The following is a 20560-nucleotide window of genomic DNA, read 5'->3' as shown; positions in this document are numbered from 1 at the left end:
TTTTGTTGTTTTTTTTACATGCTTTATGTCTACTCAAACCCCCAGAGGCCACCTGAAACAAAACAGTGAAGCATTTCTGTCCTGCAGGAATCTTCCAGTCTGAAAATTCACAGGGCATGAGCAGTAACTGAATGATCTGATGAGCATGAGCAAATGATACAGTCTTAATACTGTGGTTGACTTAATCTCTGGACTTGAACCTATCTGAAAACCTAAGGAGACAACAGAGCACCAGAAACCACCAAGATATATAATTTCTTGAAAGAATGGTGTAAAGAGAGTTCCATGCACAAAGGATCATGGTGCAGTTAAACTGCTTTGCCAGCTTATGGTGATGGTTCTGGGGAGGGCAGGGGGGGCATGCCCCTATGACATCATGCATGGGTTAAGAGATAAACAAGCAGTACTGTGATGTCTGTGATGTTTGTTGCGATTACTCTGTTACTGACACAGTACTGTAATTTTAGAGCTCAATTGGGATTACGGGTTTACTGTTGCTCAGTTGTGATTATAATGTACATGTGCATTTATTGTTTATACCACTTGTAATGCAATATATCAGCAGTTATGCACTTTGTATCTGATAATCTGGTAAGCAGAAATACAGCCGTGTGTGTGTGTGTGTTTCGAAGATATTGACATTGCTACATAACAATGAGTTACATAATATATCCAAGTGTAGGGGTTTACAATATGAGTCCAGATGTCCTATGTGTAATGCCGCATTTGCCCAGCACAAGGTGAGTTTACATTATTATCAAAAACACTTTAGCCCGTTCATTCATGTGAAGTTGTCACATGGTGAACTCAACAGTTAAAACCCTGTTTTTGGTCTGTCCGAGAGTGTAAAATGGCTCCCCTTTATAATCTAGGGGCAGCATGTGGCTCAGTGGGTTAGGCCTGTGTGCCTGTGATTGGAAGGTTGCCAGTTTGAATCTGGCCTCAGCACATCTGCAAGTATTTTAGCAAGGCCCTTAATTGCCATCTCCCTGGGCACTGCAACAGGTGGCTGCCCTTTGCAGCCAGCTTACTACAAGAGCAAGTTAGAGGAGGTGTAAAGACAATTTCCCCACAGGGAATAATAAAGTATAGATTATTATTATTGTTACCTACAGTGACACTGACATTTGGCTAACAACTGAAACATACATAAATTACATTTATTGGACAGGAAGACATTCTTTTTCAAAGCCAAATGAATATGAAAGTAAAAAAACCCATTATGGTCATGCAGTTGTAATAAACTTAGGGTATGCTATAAGGTTGAATGTCATCTTACCAGTTATAAGTGGGTGATTGTTACATTCCAATATAAGTGGTATAAATAATAAATGCACATGAACACTGTAATCACAACTGATCAACAGTAAACAAGATATTCCAATAGCTGTTAAAGTACTGTGTTAACAGAGAAGTAATAACAATGCACCAGGCAGCCATTGGAGTAGCACTTGTTTATTTTAACCGCTACCGCTAAGATTTAGCATTATTTCAGAGAAAGTTAAGTTAGACATATCACACTGGCATAATCAAAGAAAGAAATGTCTTCATTTTAACAATCTTTCACTGTTACAACGCAATTTAAAACTCAAAAATTAATTGACAGAGGATGTTGTTTTTCCATGCATCCAACATAATAAACGATAAGTGTAAAAACAACTTTTTAAATAGTGTAGATTATCAGTTAAAACATAGCAAAAAATATGACATACTGAATTTAAAATAAAAAAGCTCTATTGACACCACAGTGAAGTCCGGTCTTCTGTGGATCTTCCTCACAGTGGATCCGCAGCCTGACACTTCTCGACAGAGCAGGGCTGACTGCATGGGTGTTGTTAGGTCCAATTACTCACTCGGAGCTATAGCTCCAAGTAATTTAGTCCCAATGCTAGGCTTTCTTTAAAAAAAAAAACAAAAAAAAATCAAAAAGAGAAAGTCAAGCCCCAGGCAAACTTGACTTGCCCCTGATCTTTTCAATAGCTAGAAACTACGGAGTCACAGGAGAGCCATAAAAAGGATAAATCTGTAAAAGAATAAGGAAATAAATGTTGAATAAGAAAGTGAAATAAATACAAATAAAAATAATGAAAAGAAATTAAAAATAAAAGAATAAGAAAATTAATGTTTTTCTCTATTGTTTTTGCTTACGTTAGAAAAATAGGGTTAGAAACCCTAAGCTGGAAAATTAAAAGCAATAGAGTAAAAGTAAAAGCAATGCAGTAAAATTAAATGCAAGGATTAGGTGGATTACCTAGTCTGAATTGCAGTGGTCTGGCTACTGACAAACTTTTGTGACAAGTGCTCCTTTCATCCTGTTGGCTATTTAGTCAGTCATTTCTGCACAATGTGTATGGTTGTCATGCGTTGGATTAATGTTTATGCCATTGCATGCATACAGTATGCAATGTTCATATTGATTTTTATGTCATTAAGAACCTCCTCATTAAGTTTATTTTTTTTGCTGTTCATAGTAGCGGTCACAGTTCCATGGTGGCTTGGCTGATTCTTGGCAATATAAGAATCTCGACATACAATGTGTTTTTTAAGTCTATGCTTATATACGTTATCCCTTTTTACAATCTGGTTTCCAGTTATGTACAACGTTTTGCCTGCCAACAGTTCTCCCACCGTTTACAGTACCTGCAGAACATGACCTTTTTGGACTGATTGTAAAAAGGCCATGGGAATTCTTTTAGATACTATGAGTTAAACTGGGATGTTTTTGTGTTAGATGATAAAGCTTGGCAGGGGCTGCCCCCTCAGGTGATGCAACACTAGTAGCGCTAACCAGGTTTATGTTGGATAGGGAGGGGGACTCATCTTCCTTGCTTCTTTGTGATATTAACAAATGGAAAGTATCTTTTCATCCTTGTCGCTTTTACTGTTGTATAAACTTTATAGCCTCATACATTTACCATTAGACATATAAGCCAGCGGGCCCTAATGAACTCATTGGTCTTTATCTATTATAGGTTAGTGATGACGAGACTCTAAAGCACCACTTTGGTTGTTTATGTCTATTGTAGCATTCACATCTAAAACTGTCGCACTGTGTTGTCCTGCAGAGGAGCAATATGCATCCACTAGCACTACATCATCAGGTTTGTGAGACTGAGATGTTCTCTGACACACTGAAGTGATGTGTAGATTTGTAACTGAAAACAGTCCATATGTCACACAACAACAGTTTTATATCGATATAAGAATGTGTATTGCAGGAAGTTCTTGGCTGATTTTTCTTAGCGTTTTTTTTTCTTAATTTGTAGATATCAGCAAATGTATAGATGATCCACTAATACAGCCTGTTTTGAATCTTTAGCCAAGGACTCTGATGGGAGACAGAAGAAGACGTTTCAAGGTGGCCTAGCACAATATTCACCCCTGCCTTGAATACTCAAATAATTTGGACTCCACATATTGTTGCACCTGCAGACACTTTCGTCCTCCCAAAAGCTCAGAGACTGTGTTTGACTCTCTATCTATTTGGATTTAACAAACAGAAAAAGCAACTTGCAAAGAGGGAGGATTTGCAGTGCATCCAAAGTCTGAATGGCACCAACAGCCAATGACTGCATGGATTATCATTTAGCTGTAAAAAATACTGCAACACTGCAAAATGTCCAAAACAAAGAACACAAGAAACAAGTTAAAGAAAAGCTAAATTATATTAAAACATCAAGTGAAGTAGTATTACTTACAGCCACACAAAACATTGCACAAAGAGGACATGATGAGTCAGCACCATAGGTGTAATTTCCAGGGGGGTTAGGGGGGTCATGACCCCCCCAATAATCAGATCCAGCCAATATAACCCCCCCAATAATCATGCTTCCCCTGTAATGGGTGGAGACCTTGACCCCCCCAATGTTCCAGCCAAAGTTACGCCCTGGGTCAGCACAATCAGATAATAAAAGAAATTTCATGGTGATTTTGCAGACAGTTGCTAAGCATGAAAAAACTATGAAAAAAAGGTTTCCTTCTACTCATAATGCAAAATACACCAGCAAAGTAATTCAGAATGAGGTACTGTTTGCCAGACATGCTTCAAAAACAATTTATAGATGAACTGATTGGCTGACAAACCAAAAGATGTTAAAAATGAACAGATATCTCTGGTACTCAGATACTATTTCAGTAGCTGTCCCTGAGAGTTTCCTTCAATTTGAATCAGCTGAGCAACTAGATGCACTCAGGCTTGCTGACAGAATTATACACATACTAGAAAGGGTAACACTTTCTATGATGCCCTCTTTTATAATGTATTAAAGATACCTTCATAATGTATTACAATGCATTCATAAAGTATTATAAACACAGCAATAAATATTTATTAAATGGCATAAAAAATTATGATCATTTTCTCATACATTATGAATGCTTTATGAAGCTCTCATCTTTTAATGCACTCTAAACACCTTCATAATACATTGTGATGGCCAGTATAAGCATTAAGGATGCTTTGTGCTGCATTATGAAGGTCCTTAGAGCTTTATAGATTAGCCCTTCATGGAGCATTCATAATGCATTATACACATGATGTGTACATTTAATGTGTTATGCCTTTTTATAAATAGTTATAGCCATGTTTATAATACTTTATGAATGCATTATAATGCATTATGAAGGTTTGTATAATGCAGTATAATGACTAGTTTAAGTAAGGTATATTATCCTAGAGAGTAATGGTCTTGAATACAGAGACCTACATAACAGCCCTTCGACTTGGTAGACATCACTTGCAGCTCAAAGTAGGTAAACCACCAGCAGCTAAGCTGGTTTGGGCCTGGCCAGTACTTGGATGGGAGACCAACTAGGAAACCTGGGTTGCTGGTGGCATTTGTGTGGCCAACACATTAGCCCATCCTGTGGTAAGTGTGGACCTTAATACTCCAGTGCAAGCCACTATGCAGTAAAACAGGTGCTGTTCTTTGGCTAAGATGTAAAACCAAGGTTCTGACTCTCTGAGGTCATATCAGACCTCTGAGCATCCTCTGAAAGAGTAGGTGTGGTACCCTGATTTCCTAGCTAAATTGCCCACTATGGCCCTTTCAAATCTGGTCTCCAAATCATCCCCTGTATTTAATTGTTGAATTCTCACCTGCTCCTTCACCACCGTAGCTACTGTGTGGTGAGTGAACTGGTGCAGAATGGCTAGTGTTGCATCATTCAGGCGGGTGCTACACAGTGGTGGTCGTTAAAGTGGCTCCCTATTGCCTCTCTAAAGTGCTTTGGGTGTCTATATATGCAGCATTCATTCATGATAGAGCCAGCTGCAAAAAGATTAAGCTCTCAAATCAGTAGTATGTATATTATACTCTTTTTATAAAAAAAAAAACTTGGCATAGATTGGCTGCTTGTTGAGTTTAGCAGAAGATTCCTTAGCAAAACCTGTGACATAATGAATGGCATCCAAAGCCTAAACCATAACAGTAATGCATTTTTCAAAGTGGAGACTCTGGTTCCATTTGCTGATATGTATGATTCAAATCCTCTCCTGGAGCCGACACCTAATCGTGGTGGAGGGGTTCCAATGATCCCAGGGGTCGGATGCAGGGACAGTTGGGCAGTGGCCAAAGGTGGGGACCTTGGCGGTCCGATCCTCGGCTGCAGAAGCTAGCCCAAGGGACATGGGATGTCACCTCTCTGACGGGGAAGGAGCCTGAGCTGGTGTGCGAGGTTATGAAGTTCCGACTAGATATAGTCGGCCTCACCTTGACACACAGCTTGGGCTCTGGAACCAGTCTCCTTGAGGGGGGTTGGACCTTCCTCCACTATGGAGTTGCTCACAGGGAGAGGCGCCGAGCAGGGGTGGGTATACTTATTGCCCCCTGGCTGGGTGCCTGTACATTGGGGTTTACCGTGGTGGACAAGAGGGTAGCCTCCCTTCGCCTTCGGGTGGGGGGACGGGTCCTGACTGTTGTTTGTGCTTATATGCCAAGCAGCAGTTCAGAAAACCCACCCTTTTTGGAGTCCTTGGAAGGGGTGTTGGAGAGCGCTCCTCCTGGGGACTCTCTTGTTCTGCTGGGAGACTTCAGTGCTCATGTGGGCAATGACAGTGAGACCTGGAGTGGTGTGATTGGGAGGAAAGGCCCCCCCTGATTTGAACCCGAGTGGTGTTTTGTTATTGGACTTCTGTGCTCGTCATGGATTGTCCATAATGAACACCATGTTCAAGCATAAGGGTGACTTGGCACCAGGACACCCTAGGCCGCAGTTCAATGATCGACTTTGTAGTCGTGTCATCGGACTTGCGGCTGCATATCTTGGACACTTGGGTGAAGAGAGGGGCGGAGCTGTCAACTGATCACTACCTGGTGGTGGGTTGGCTCTGCTGGTGGGGGAGGAAGCCGGCCAGGCCTGACAGGCCCAAGCGTATAGTGAGGGTCTGTTGGGAACATCTGGCGGAATCCTCTGTCAGGAGGAGCTTCAACTCCTACCTCCGGCAGAACTTCTCCCATGTCCCAGGGGAGGCGCGGGACATTGAGTCCTAATGGGCCATGTTCTGCGCCTCCATTGTGGAGGCGGCCAACCAGAGCTGTGCCGTAAGGTGGTCGGTGCCTGTTGCGGCAGCAATCCCCGAACCCACTGATGTTCTATCGGGCCTTTTTGGCATGTGGGATTCCAGAGGCAGCTGATGGGTACCAGTGGGCCAAGTGGAAAGCGGCTTCGGCGGTTGCCGAGGCAAAAACTCGGGTGTGGGAGGAGTTTGGAGAGGCCATGGAAAACGACTTGAGTGCAACTTTGGGGACTTCAGTCACCTAAGAAATGGACCAGTAAGCACTACTGCATAAAGAAAGAATTTCTTTCCAGAGTATCTGTGGTATATCTTGCGTGACTTTAACTGCAGATGGCACAAAAATGTCAATTCTGCTGAGCTAGCTAGGAAAATAAAATTGAACACCAGCAGCACATAATTATGTTAGAACAACAAAAAGCTGCTGAGTGGGGTTTTTTGCGTCAAACCTGCTTTACAGTAAAATGCACATCACATTATTTTGATTCCCCTGTCTTATTGAAAAGCCTCATGGAGGTCACATTTCTGGAAGCACTTCATTATCAGTATCTATCATAGAATCAAATGTTTTTAATGCCTAGGTGTGAAGGGGCTTAGACACAGTCAGGTCAATTTTTGTTGTATTTCACAATATTTTTGGCATACGTTACATATTATGTTTATTTTTTTGCAGAGGCTTTTAATCCAAAGTACAATTGAGCAATTGGGGCTAAGGGCCTTGCTCAAGGGCACAACAGTGAAATCGCTCCACCGGCTATGAGACTTGAACCAGCAACCTTCAGAGATTATTATGAATGCATGGAAACATAAATACTACTCCAGACCAGCATTATCAATAAGCTACACGATTCATTGTTTTTAGAGTCAAGTTGGTTTTATAGTCAACCTGCTATAGCAGGAAATGGGTAGGTTCAGATGCACAGGTCCACATTTTGAATGTAAGAATGAAAGAGCTCAGTCACACAGATGTAAGGCTCATTAAAGCATATTTGGGCTTGGTGTGTAGACAGACTTCTCAGACAGACTTCTTCTTCTAAGACTGCTCCTAAGTCCTTTGGCTTACTATCATGGTATCACCCTAAACCCTTTTAAAAGGCAATTTTGGATCTATTCATGTAACTATGGAGAATGTGCAGCTCTGCATTAAATGTAAGGTACAGCTAGCAAGAAATAATAATATATAATAATATACATAATTTTTTTACAATGACAATAAAGGGCTTCTATTCTAGTGTTAATACACAAAAATGTCAGACAATGTTTATATTATCATCTGGTATTAGCACTGTGTGCCTTGTGCTTCCTGTACTAGACAAGCAGTTTTGAAATATGGAAGCATGTATGGATATTAATACTTTTAGCACTGTACTTATATAATTATATTATGGATTACAAGTTTTAATACAGAAAGCCATATTTTGCTACCATTCAGTATTTTCAGCACTCCAACTCACTGAGCTAAGTGTTGATAGCATAACATTTCATACTGAAATGTGGAAAAGGTAATACTTAATATAATGAGCACATAATAATTCATCTACAAGACAGATCTATGATAACATTATCTGTGAAATCTATGTATGCAATAAATTATACTGGCATTGTTAGCCATATAATGTGTGAAAGGTCTTTTTTTCAAATTGTTATCCTGTCTTCTGATGCCCACCAATGGGTACTTTGGTCACGGCCTGAAGGTCTATTCTATAGATATTATTATTAATTGTTTTCGGTATGACCAAGTACCCACATTGTATATTCTATTGATTACTTGTTTCAGGATTTTGCTAGCAATTTTACTGTTTATAACATCATAGATAATAAGACTGGTGGCAACAACTTCAGAAACATTAAAAAGTAATTTGTAAAATGTTCAGACAATCAGAAACCAGCCCTGGCAATGAGAAATTAATTACTAGGAAATACAGAGTGGTGTTGCATCTGATTAAAATGTATAAATATCTTTTTTTCCCATACAGACTAAGAGTTACAAGCTTCTTAGTTCTGTGTAACCACAAGTCAGAAATTTTTTCAAGGGTAATTTTAAGCCTTATACAGATAATATTTATTCAGATAGTTAAACATTCTTCAACCAATAATGTATAGCTGTATTAATTTCCACCATCTTGACCACAGCCATGCCCCCATTGTTGTTCACTTACTCCAGAGCACAGACAGCTATATTTTGTTCTCCTAATCATCTAGGCGATTTAACCGGTCTAGCTGGCTTCCCCATTGCAAAGAATTGTTGACCTACAGTATGTTTGTTTACCCAGCATTTGAGATTCCTGCTTTCCCCTGAGTGTGGTTTAACATGCGTGTTTCTGCTGTCAATTGAAAAAATAGATTTGGAAAAAGTTGCAATTTTTCGGAACATTTGAAACATCACTTTACATGGTGACATATAGTGCTCTGTGGGCACTATCCTGGAGAAACATGTAAAATAGAATGCATACCTGACATGATTCAGGTTCCAAAATAAAGAGTTTTGGGTGTCAAGGCCCACGCAGACCCACCCAAAGATCCTCCCCTGCACAAATTGCACTACAAAACAGGCGAGTTCAGGAATTTTCTCATTGCCAAGTCAAGATTGGTTAATCATTCTGAGTTTCAAGTCAAGATCAGTAAATCTTTCCTCCCTAACAGATGCCCTACAGCCACTGGACCTCACGGCTCTGCCCAACACTCCGTCCATACAAGTATTGAACAAATTAGGAGCAAGATCATGCCGCTGATGAACCCTAGAATAAACTAGGAATAACACAGAGGTTCTGCCTCCACTCTGCATAGCACTCATAGTACTGGTGAACAGGCCAGTCATGACGTCTAGCAACTTTGGGGGGTTCCTGCAAAGTCTGAGGATGTCCCACAGGGTAGCTCATTTAACTGAACTAAGCGGTTTACAAAAATCAACAAAGGCTACTGTTGTGATCGCATGCGAGGCGTGCGGGGAATCAGAGGAGAGAGCCGGGAATACTCTAAAAACGGGGTTTATTCAGGGCATCCAAATCCAAAATGGGCTGGCTTCAGACAATCCACAGAAACACGGTAAGCCTTACCACCCCTGTCCAAAACAAAAAACTTGTCCCCAGACTGCAGCACGCGAAAAGGCCCATTGTACGGGGCCCGCAAAGGTTCATGATGGGCGTCATGCCAAACAAAAACAAAACGAGCATCTGCCAGCTTCAGGAGAACATGAGACCACGGTAAACCATGGTGTGACGTGGATGTTGGACCAAAAGCGGCCCCAGTGTCCCGAAAAACCAAGCGCTGTTGCTCAGCCGACCATGGAATTGACGCATCTGGGAGAAAATCACCAGGCACTCGCAAAGGCTGCCTGTAAACTAACTCAGCAGAAGTAGTCTGCAGGTCGGCCTTCGGCGCTGTCCTCAAACCAAGCAAAACCCACGGCAAACTGTCAGACCAAGAAGCACCCTGAAGAGACGCACAAAGGGCAGCCTTCAGAGAGCGGTGAAAGCGCTCACACAACCCGTTAGCTTGTGGGTGATAAGCAGTGGTGCGGTAGAGAGTGATCCCTAACTCACGGGCAATCGCACTCCACAAGTCGGAGGTGAACTGTGCGCCGCGGTCAGATGACAGGTCAGCAGACACACAAAAACAAGAGACCCAGCAGCTGATGAAAGCCCGAGCCACATCTGCCGTGGCTATGGAGGCTAATGGCACCACCTCCAGCCAGCGAGTCGTTTGATCAACGATGGTCAAAAGGTGTGTGTAACCACGGGACGGGGGCAACGGACCAAGCAAATCCACATGGACATGATCAAATTGATGTTCTGGAATGGCGAAAGGCACCAGAGGGGCCCTGGTGTGCAGCTGAATCTTAGCCCGCTGACAAGCAAGGCAAGAAGCAACCCAGTTGCGTACATCCTTTTTCAGCCCGCGCCAAACAAACTTAGCTGAAAGCAGCTTCTGGGATGCCTTGCAGCCAGGATGGGAAAGACCATGCACAGCCTCAAGCACACGACGCCGCCAGCCACATGGCACTACAGGCAGCGCAGTCCCTGTGGAGACATCACAAAGCAGTGAGGTGTCACCAAAAAGCACGTCCAGCAGCTGCAGACCAGTGTCAGCAGACCACAACCCTTGAATGCCACTGGCGGAGGCCTGGTCAGCTGCCATGCTGTCCAAACCAAGGTGGACAGCACCAACCACCGAATGCGAGAGACAATCAGCCACTACATTGTGTTTGCCAGCGACATGATGGATGTCTGTGGTGAACTCAGAAATAAACGTCAGCTGACGCTGCTGACGGGCAAACCAAGGGTCCGAAATCTTGCACATTGCAGCCACTAATGGCTTGTGACCCACAAAAGCAGTGAACAGACACCCTTCTAACAGGAGGCACACAGCTAAGTACAGACCAGCTCATGGTCAAAAGTGCTATACTTATGCTCATTGGGGCATAACTGGCAACTGAAAAAGGCCAGCGGTTGCCATTCACCATTAACTAGCTGCTCGTGTACTGCGCCAACAGCAACATCTGAAGCATCTGTAGTGACAACAATGGGAGCATGGGGCAAGGGGTGGGCTAGCAACGTAGCGTCCACCAAGGCCTGTTTGGCAGTACGGAATGCCTGACACTGCTCCGCAGTCCAGTCAACCACTGCTTTAGATGAAATGCCCCTGAGTGCAGAGTACAGGGGAAACATAATGCAGGCAGCCCCAAGGATGAAACGGTGGTAAAAATGACCCATTCCAAGAAACTCCTGCAAAGATTTGACTGTGACTGGTTGCAACTTTCACCAGGAGAGGCACCACCCCCTCCGAGGTAATGCAGTGGCCAAGGAAATCAACAGAATGGACACCAAATTGACATTTGCTAACATTCACAATCAACCCATGAGCACTGAGAGGTGCAAACAATGCCTGGAGATGCCTCAAATGCTCATCCAAAGTGTTGTTAGCAACCAAGATGTCGTCCAAATAAGCAAACAGAAAAGGCATGTCCCGCACAACGCTGTCCATTAAACACTGAAAAGTTTGGGCCGCTTCCTTTGGCCCAAAAGGCATCCTGAGAAACTCAGCCAAACTAAAAGGTGAGATGACAGCAGTCTTAGGGATGTTCTGAGTGTGCACTGGGACCTGATGGTAGCCCCTAACCAGGTCCAGCTTTGAAAAAAATGACAGTTCCTGCCAAACGGGCAGAGAAATCTTGGATGTGTGAGATAGGGTAATGGTCGGGGGTGGTGGCATCATTTAGGTGCCTATAATCCCCACAGGGTCGCCATCCATCCCCAGGCTTGGGCACCATGTGGAGAGGAGAAGACCAGGGGCTGTCAGAATGCCGAGCTATCCCTAAATGCTCCAATGTGGCAAACTCCTCTCTGGCAACAGCCAGCTTTTCAGGGTCCAGGCGCTTAGCCTTGACATGCACTGGTGGCCCTGCCGTGGTGATGTTTAGCCGAGGACATGGAAAAGGTGGGGATGGTAAGGTTAGGAAACTCTGCCAGGAGACGCTGGAAAATGTCAGCTAAAGTCGAAATACCAGACAGGTTGGAAGGGCCAGCCTCCCTAAGAGTGCATGGAAAAGAGCAAAAAGTTTCTGTGTTGATCAGATGCCTGTTTTTGACATCTACCAGCAAATTATTGGCACACAAAAAATCAGCCCCCGACAATGGGGTGGAAACAGACGCCAACACAAAAACCCACCGGAAACGCTGCCCATGAAAACAGAGGTCCACTGGCTGCTCTCCAAAAGTGTCAATTGAACTGCCGTTACCAGCCGCTAGGAGAGAACCTTGCTCTCCTGACCATTTATCCAGCTGTGACGCCGGGAGAACGCGCACCAAAGCGTCAGTGTCACAAAGAAAACGCTGGAGTCTGCAATAAACAGCAAACTGCTTTGCCCCCCGCAGCCCAGCGCAGCTACAGGGCACCGATCCTGACGTTTCCCAGCGGCTTGAAAGAGCAGGGTGGGATGCATTTCTGGGCGCACATACCAAAACAGGCATGATAAAAACAGTAAGCAGTGTTAGAGCCACGCTGAGCCGCAGCGACAACACCGGGGGCAGAAAAAGTGGAATCGGCGGGGTATCTGCTGTCCAACATGGCGGAGGACTGCCGGCTGGCAATGTATACCCTGTCTGCTTCTCTCGCCAACTCACGGAAATCTGTAAGCGGGGAGCTCGCTAAAGCCGAGCAAACAGGAGCCGGCATCCGCTGCATAAACAACTCACGAAAAATAAAGCAGGGCTGATGTCTGCCCAGTAAAGACAGCCTGAGGTCCATGAGCTCCGATGGCTTCTGGTCTCCCAAGGAGGGTAAGGCGAGAAGTCGACGTGCTCACTCTGGCTCCGACAGTTCAAAAATAGTAAGCAGCAGCGACTTAAAAGCCTCGTACTTGCCGTCCGCCGGGGGATCTTGGAAGATCTCAAGCGCCCGCAATGCTGTGGCATTGTCCAGGGCAGCGACAACACAATAGTATTTGGTGTCATCTTGCGTGATGCCCCGGACGATGAACTGAGCTTCAGTCTGCGCGAACCACACAGCAGCATTTTCACAGCATTAGCCGACATGCTGAGAGAAATCTCCTCGAAAACATACGAAGAGACGTCGGGATGACTAATGTGGCGAGGGGAGAAAAGACAGGAGACAGCTTGTTCTCGTGAAAGAGAATGAAAACTTTATTAATAATAAAAAAAGGGGAAAAGGAGCATATCCAGTTGCCGCTAAAGCGCAAAAAACTCTGGCTGGAAAAAAAACATAATTTCAAAATAAAAGCACATCTGCCCTTGAAATTCTGAGCAACTAAGAACCCGCTACAATATCATACTTTTTAAGTGGAAAAACTACTTACACCTATTGAAATTTCTCAAATTTTAGGCTCATCTAATACGCAAATTTGCAGGCACCACAAATATAATCTAATAAATACTGAGATTAGTCTCCATAGTGTGGAAATGCAGGTATTTCATTGGGGACGTTTCTATGGCTTAGTATTGTGAAGGAATACATAGTTAGTGACAGGTAGAAATGAATATCTTTGATTTTGCATCCATTTGGTAAGTTGTAGAAGCAATGCATAGTCATTATATATATATATATATATATATATATATATATATATATATATATATATTAGGGCTGTCAAAATTAACGGGTTAATCCATCATCATGATTAATCTGATTAAAATTTTTAACACAATTAACCCATCTGCAGCGCAAAATGACTCAAAATCCCTGAAATGTCTCTGTCATACCATTTCGGGCAGTTTTGGTACGTTCCATTTGCCCTAGGAACTCGTATTCCGAGTCGGATTCCAGAGTTTTGAAGCCGGAAGTGATGGCATGCGCGCTCCCGTTTCTCAGAGATCTCAGAGCAGCACAGAGGAAGGAAAAGTTGTAGTTTTATACCGTTTAAGCACTACTCATTTGTGGCTCATTAAATCGGTTGCACACACTATACCGTCCAACTATGTCATGTTGGCACCAATGACATTGGTAAGGGCAGGATGGCTGTTTTGCAGGATAAATTTATAAAAGTCGGAGATAAACTTAGAAGCACAACGTCCAGGGTGGTATTCTCTGGAATACGTCCCGTGCCACGTGCAAGCCAGGCTAAGTTAGCTGACATAAGGGGATTAAATGCGTGGCTAAAAGGGTGGTGTAGGAAAGAGGGGTTTAGGTTTTTAGGGCCCTGTAAAAGTTTCTAGAACAGGTGGGACCTGTTCAAGCTGGACAGGTTGCATCTGAACCAGAAGGGAACCAGTGTGTTGGGGAGGCGTATGTGTAGAGTAGTTGAGGAATGTTTAAACTAGGGACTGGGGGGGCAGGGAGGTTAGTTAAGAATATAGATGGGGGGAGACAGAAAGCCCCAATTAATATTAAAATTGGGCACTGTAAAAGGCCTACCCTTTGCGGTCTGTACTTAAATGCTAGGAGTATTAGAAACAAAATTCATGATTTAGAGGCTTTAATTTCATCAGACTCTTATGACATAATAGGAATAACAAAACCATGTATGAGTGACAATGATGGAGAAGAATACAATATGGATGGTTACACATTGTTCCGTAGAGACTGGATAGGTAAGAAGAGAGGTGGTGTTGCAGTATATGTAAAAGAAAACTTGCAGGCAAGGGAGCTCACTGATAAAAATAAAAAGTACAGAAGCTGTATGGGTAAAACTGGATGCTAAAAACTCAAATGGCCTAACTGTGGGTGTTTGTTATAGAGCACCTAATGTAGCTGCAGGGGAAAGCAGAATGTTATATGATTATGTAAATTAACTTGAGATGGTGGAATTAGTACTAGATTGATTTTTTTACTCACAATGTAACGATCGCGGTAGACAGGCAGGCAGGCAGGAAGCAGGGACAGATGAGGCAAGCAGGCGAGAATGTGGGATACGAGGGTTTATTAGGGGAAACACAGGGCAGACAGCGACGGACATCAATGACAGATCTGGGGGAAACAGACTCAGATGCAGACTAAATACACAGGACAAGCCGAAAATAACAGGCAACAGGTGATCACAATCAGGAATTAACATGAGGTAACGAGGGGGGCGTGGCACACAGGAGGATCGGACGAGCAGGTCATGACAAACAATGATACAATGATCCTCCCTTGGTGTGGTGTGTGTGTGTGTGTATATACAGTGTGTATATATATATATATATATATATGCATATACACTGATACAAGTTTTACTATTTTGGATGAAGGGTTTGGGAGTTTCAGCTCGTTAACATGTGCTGCCACCCTCTTTTTAAAGGGACCACAAGTAATTGGACAATTCACTTAAAAGCTATTTTATGTACAGGTGTGGGCAATTCCTTCGTTCTTTCATTATCAATTAAGCAGATAAAAGGCCTGGAGTTGATCCGAGCTGTCTTGTGTGCACTTGGAAGATTGAGGTGTAAACATACAACATGAAGTTAAATGAACTCAGTATGCAGGTGAAACAGGCCATCCTTAGGCTGCCAAAACAGAAAAAAACAATTTGAGAAATTGCCACAACATTAGGAGTGGCAAAATCCGCAGTTTGGTACATCCTGAGAAAGAAAGCAAGCATTGGTGAACTCCGCAAAGCAAAAAGGCCGGATGATCCAAAGAACACTGCATCATCTGTAAAACATGGTGGAGGCAGTGTGATGGCTTGGGCGTGCATGGCTGCCAGTGGCACTGGGTCTTTAGTGTTTCTTGATGATGTAACACAGGATAGAAGCAGCCGAATGAATGCTAAGGTGATCAGAGACATCATGTTTGCTCAAATCCAGCCAAATGCAGCCAAATTGGTTGGGCAGCATTTCATACTACAGATGAGGACAATGACCCAAAACACACAGCAAAAGCAATCCAGGGGGCTGTTCCATGAAGCGAGCTAACCTCAAAAGCCAGGCTTATTTCAACAATCCCGGCTTAATTTTTCCAAATTCGGTTCCACGAACGAATCCTGAAGCTCCGCTTAGTTACTATGTCAACATATGCTCTTGGACAAGCCTGCTCCGTGGCAGGTTAGCTGTGAAGCTTAGCTTAGCTTGATGACATTCTGCGGGGCTGGGATTATTCTACCGCTGTTCTCTTCCCCCTCTCACTCACATCGACCCTCCAATATAAAATTATTACAGATTACATGCAGGCAATTCCAATTATTCAGAAAGTATGAAATGACAAAGAGTGCATTGACGGCTTTTACATGAATAACCATGGCATGCCCGTTTATTCATAATCCAGTTGATGAGGGAGCGCGGCTCATTCATAGAGCTTTAAGGCAACAGGTTCCACAAGTACAGTACTGTGCAAAAGTCTTAGGCAGTCCAAAGAAATGTTTAAAGCCATTTATCTGGGTAGCAAGTGTACTTAATTGGCTTAGAACAAAAAACAATTTAACATTAGAACATGTGCAAATTAAGAGTAACACAATAAAAACTAGTAATAATTTCTTCTGTTTTCTAAAAAGTTACTGATATCTAGTTGGATGGCTAAATGAACACCGCTTCAGTTCCCAAACTTCTCCTCAGGGCACCTCAGTCGTTCCATGATTTTGTTCAATTTCACCAACAGCTCAATTAAATAATTAAATAAATTGGTTTAAAAAGTCAGTGACAGATTAACTAGTTGTATGAGGTGTGCTAGTGGCCAAGTCAAAAAATACATGGCTGCACTGGACGGTCGCTGCAAATATTAGGATGATTTTAGCAGAGGTTCTGAAATGGCTAAGCTGACACACTTTGACAGGCATAATATAGTTTTAAACCAACACGAGGATAATCTAAACATCATTTTCTTTGCCTGCCTAAGACTTTTGCACAGTACTGTATATCACTTTTTGTCTAAGATGGACCCTTATAATTAACATGCTGTCCTGTTTATAAATGTGTTAAAATAGCCTTAAAGTACCTTACAACTGGTAACAATATACATATGTGAAAGGAAATATTCTTGTGACTATACATTTTGAAGGCTTGAAACTGGTCTCATTTAGTTGTTAAATATTTTTACATCCTTAACACAAAGGTTACTTAAATCATGTTCTTACGCATTTAACCTGTCAGCTATTTTCTGCCATGCAGCCTCACGAGATTTGATGATGCAGCTCGTGTTCCCCTTTCTGGTTATTATGTCTTCCTCATAGGTATTTTATTATGTAGTCCTCATAGGCTTGCAGTAATAATTCTTGCTCCGCCAGGAGGAAAAAACGCAGCTCATTCCTTTCCTTCCATTCTTACTTATCCAGCATCGATTAACAAGGCTGCCTTTTATATCGTGTGGATGCGCACGAGCCTCGCTTGTCAAGCTTGGCTTGAATTAGCGGAAATTAAATACACCTGAATTTTGTTCGTGGAATTCAATGAGCCTGAAGTGAACTGTTAGGCTAACTCAAGCGAGGCTATTACAAATAATCCTCGATCTTATAAGCTCGCTTCGTGGAACAGCCCCCAGGACTTTATTAAAGCAAAGAAGTGGAATATTCTCGAATGGCCAAGTCAGTCACCTGATCTCAACCCCATTGAGCATGCATTTCACTTGCTAAAGACTAAACTACAGACATAAAGACCCTCAAACAAACAGCAACTGAAAGCTGCTGCAGTAAAGGCCTGGCAGAGCATTAAAAAGGAGGAAACCCAGCGTCTGGTCATGTCCATGAGTTCAAGACTTCAGACAGTCATTGCCTGCAAAGGGTTTTCAACTAAGTATTAGAATTGAACATTTTATTTGCAGTTATATTAATTTGTCCAATTACTTATGAGCCCCTGAAAGGAGGGGATTGTGTAGATTGGTAAAGTGAAATTTGTGAATGAAACTTTTAGTCAGCATTTTTGCCGCCACATCATATCCCAACAACACTATAGCACATCATTGTGTTTACATGTGGGAAGTGTTCCACTTCCATGTTTTGACGGAGCTGGACATCAAACATACATATAGTCGTGGCCAAAAGTTCTGAGAATGACACAAGTATTGGTTTTCACAAAGTTTGCTGCTTCATTTCAAAGTTGGATCTTTCATCAGATGTTTCTGTGGTATTCTGAGGTATGATTACAAGCATTCCATAAGTGTCGAACGCTTTTATTGACGATTACATTAAGTTTATGCGAAGACTCAATATTTTCAGTGTTGGCCCTTCTTTTTCAAGACCTCTGCAATTCGCCCTGGCATGCTGTCAATCCTGATGGATGGCAGCCCATTCTTACATAATCAATGCTTGGCGTTTGTCAGAATTTGTGGGGTTTTGTTTTGTCCACCCGCCTCTTTAGGAATGACTGCAAGTTCCCAATGGGATTAATTTCCTTCGCCATGGACTCAAAATGTCAATGTTTTGTTCCCTGTGCCACTTAGTTATCACTTTTGCCTTATGGCACGGTGCTCCATCATGCTGGAAAAGGCATTATTCATCACCAAACCATTTTTGTATGGTTGGAAGAAGTTGCTCTCAGAGGATGTTTTGGCACCATTCTTTATTCATGGCTGTGTTCCTAGGCAAACATTCTGAGTGAGCGCTCTCCCTTGCCTGAGAAGCAACCCCACACAGGAATGCTGTTAGGATGCTTTACTGTTGGCATGATACAGGACTGATGATGGTGCTCACCTTTTCTTCTGCAACAAATCAAACGGGATTCATCAGAGAAAATGACTTTACCTTAGTCCTCAGCAGTCCAATCCCTGTACTTTTTGCAGAATATCAGTCTGTCCCTGGTGTTTTTCTTGGGGAGAAGTGGCTCCTTTGCTGCCCTTCTTGACACCAGACCATCCTCCAAAAGTCTTTGCCTCACTGTGCGTACAGATGCACTCACACCTGCCTGCTGCCATTCCTGAGCAAGCTCTGCACTGGTGGTGCCCCGTTCCCACAACTGAATCACCTTTAGGGGACAGTCCTGATACTTTCTGGACTTTCTTGGGCGCCCTGAAGCCTTCACAACAATTGAACCTCTCTCCTTGAAGTTCTTCATGATCCGATAAATGGTTGATTTAGGTACAGTCTTACTAACAGCAATAACCTTGCCTGTGAAGCCCTTTTTGCGCAAAGCAATGATGACTCCACATGTTTCCTTGCAGGTAACCATAATTAACAGAGGAAGAACAATGATTACAAGCACCACCCTCTGTAACGACCATGTGTCGGGCGAGCGAGCAGAGAGCGGGGAATCAGGGTCAGGCAGACAGGAATCCAGAACACAGGGTTTATTGCAGGTGAGGCACAAAGACGCGGTACAAACTTCAATTACAGGACTCGGGAAACATTGTTGAATGTGGACTTAAATACACATGACTAATTGGAAATGACGGGAAACAGCTGATGACATCGGGATTTCACAGGAGGGTAACGAGGGGGGTGTGGCACACAGGAGGATCGGACTATCGGGCGTGACACCCTCCTTTTAAAGCATCCAGTCTGCTATTGTAACTCAATCAGCAAAACTGAGTGATCTCCAGCCTCAACAGTCTCAACTGTGTTAACGAGAGAATCACTGAAATGATGTAGGCAGGTCCTGAAATGCAGTGGGAATGGGTTTTTTTGGGATTAAATTAATTTTCATGGCAAAGAGGGACTTTGCAATTAATTACAATTCATTTGATCACTCTTCATGACATTCTGGAGTATATGCAAATTGCCATCATAAAAACTGAGGCAGCACACTTTGTGAAAATTAATATTTGTGTCATTTTCAAAACGTTTGGCCACGGCTGTACATGGATCATTGTGGAAGTGAAAATGTTCTTTGTTTTCCATCTACTGTGAATAATTTTGATGTTTTATGGATTATTAGAGGTGTGTTTGGGTGGAAAATGCTTAAAACATATGCCTCATTTACTCTGAAATACTTTAGCACACAACATTACAACTTAGATGACCGGATCAAGTATGTTCTCTCGAGTTCAACAATATAAGATCCATATCTGTGCGTTATACCTATACAGAGTTACAAGCCTGAAATTAATAGGTGTGAATATCAACACATTTTGCGTTTGTTGGGTTCTAAGGGTTAAGGTCTTGCCACAGCATTTCAGTTGGGTTGAGGTATGAATAGGCCGTTGCAACCTTTGGCCTTGGTTCTTCCAACTGCTACTCATCCTCAAAAATCTGCCTTCAGTCTTGAGATCCGCTCTTCTTCACCTTCACACTGTTCAAGGAAGTGCTCCTACAATGCAGTAAAAATGTTGCTTGGAACTTGAAAATCCTCTGTGGTATTTTCATTTACAAATTCCCTCTTCAGAGTACAACTCATTATGTGTGGATCCAAGATAGCAGGTACAATATCTTTAAAAACAATAACCATGTGAATTGATACATATTTTTGAGTAACCAGTACAGGTTGAAGAGGGAAGGTGATTTCCTGATTGTGAAAGAAAATTTCCAGGAGAAGGAATAATTTCACTGTTTCACTAAAGGGAAAAAATAAAACTGACCTATATCCAATGTTCTCTATAAAAAAAAACAGATGGACACGGGTTCAAAATAACATGTTCTTTTTTGTATTTGCAAAGTAAATAAAGAAATAAGATGTCAAGGAGACTTGCTGCCAATCTTCCCATGCAAGGAATTTACAGAATTTACCGTTACCGAACATGCACCTACAATCA

Source organism: Paramormyrops kingsleyae, chromosome 5 (assembly GCF_048594095.1).
Source record: "Paramormyrops kingsleyae isolate MSU_618 chromosome 5, PKINGS_0.4, whole genome shotgun sequence".
Lineage (NCBI taxonomy): Eukaryota > Metazoa > Chordata > Actinopteri > Osteoglossiformes > Mormyridae > Paramormyrops > Paramormyrops kingsleyae.
The sequence above is the reverse complement of the archived record's forward strand: the minus strand, read 5'-3'. Positions refer to the sequence as shown.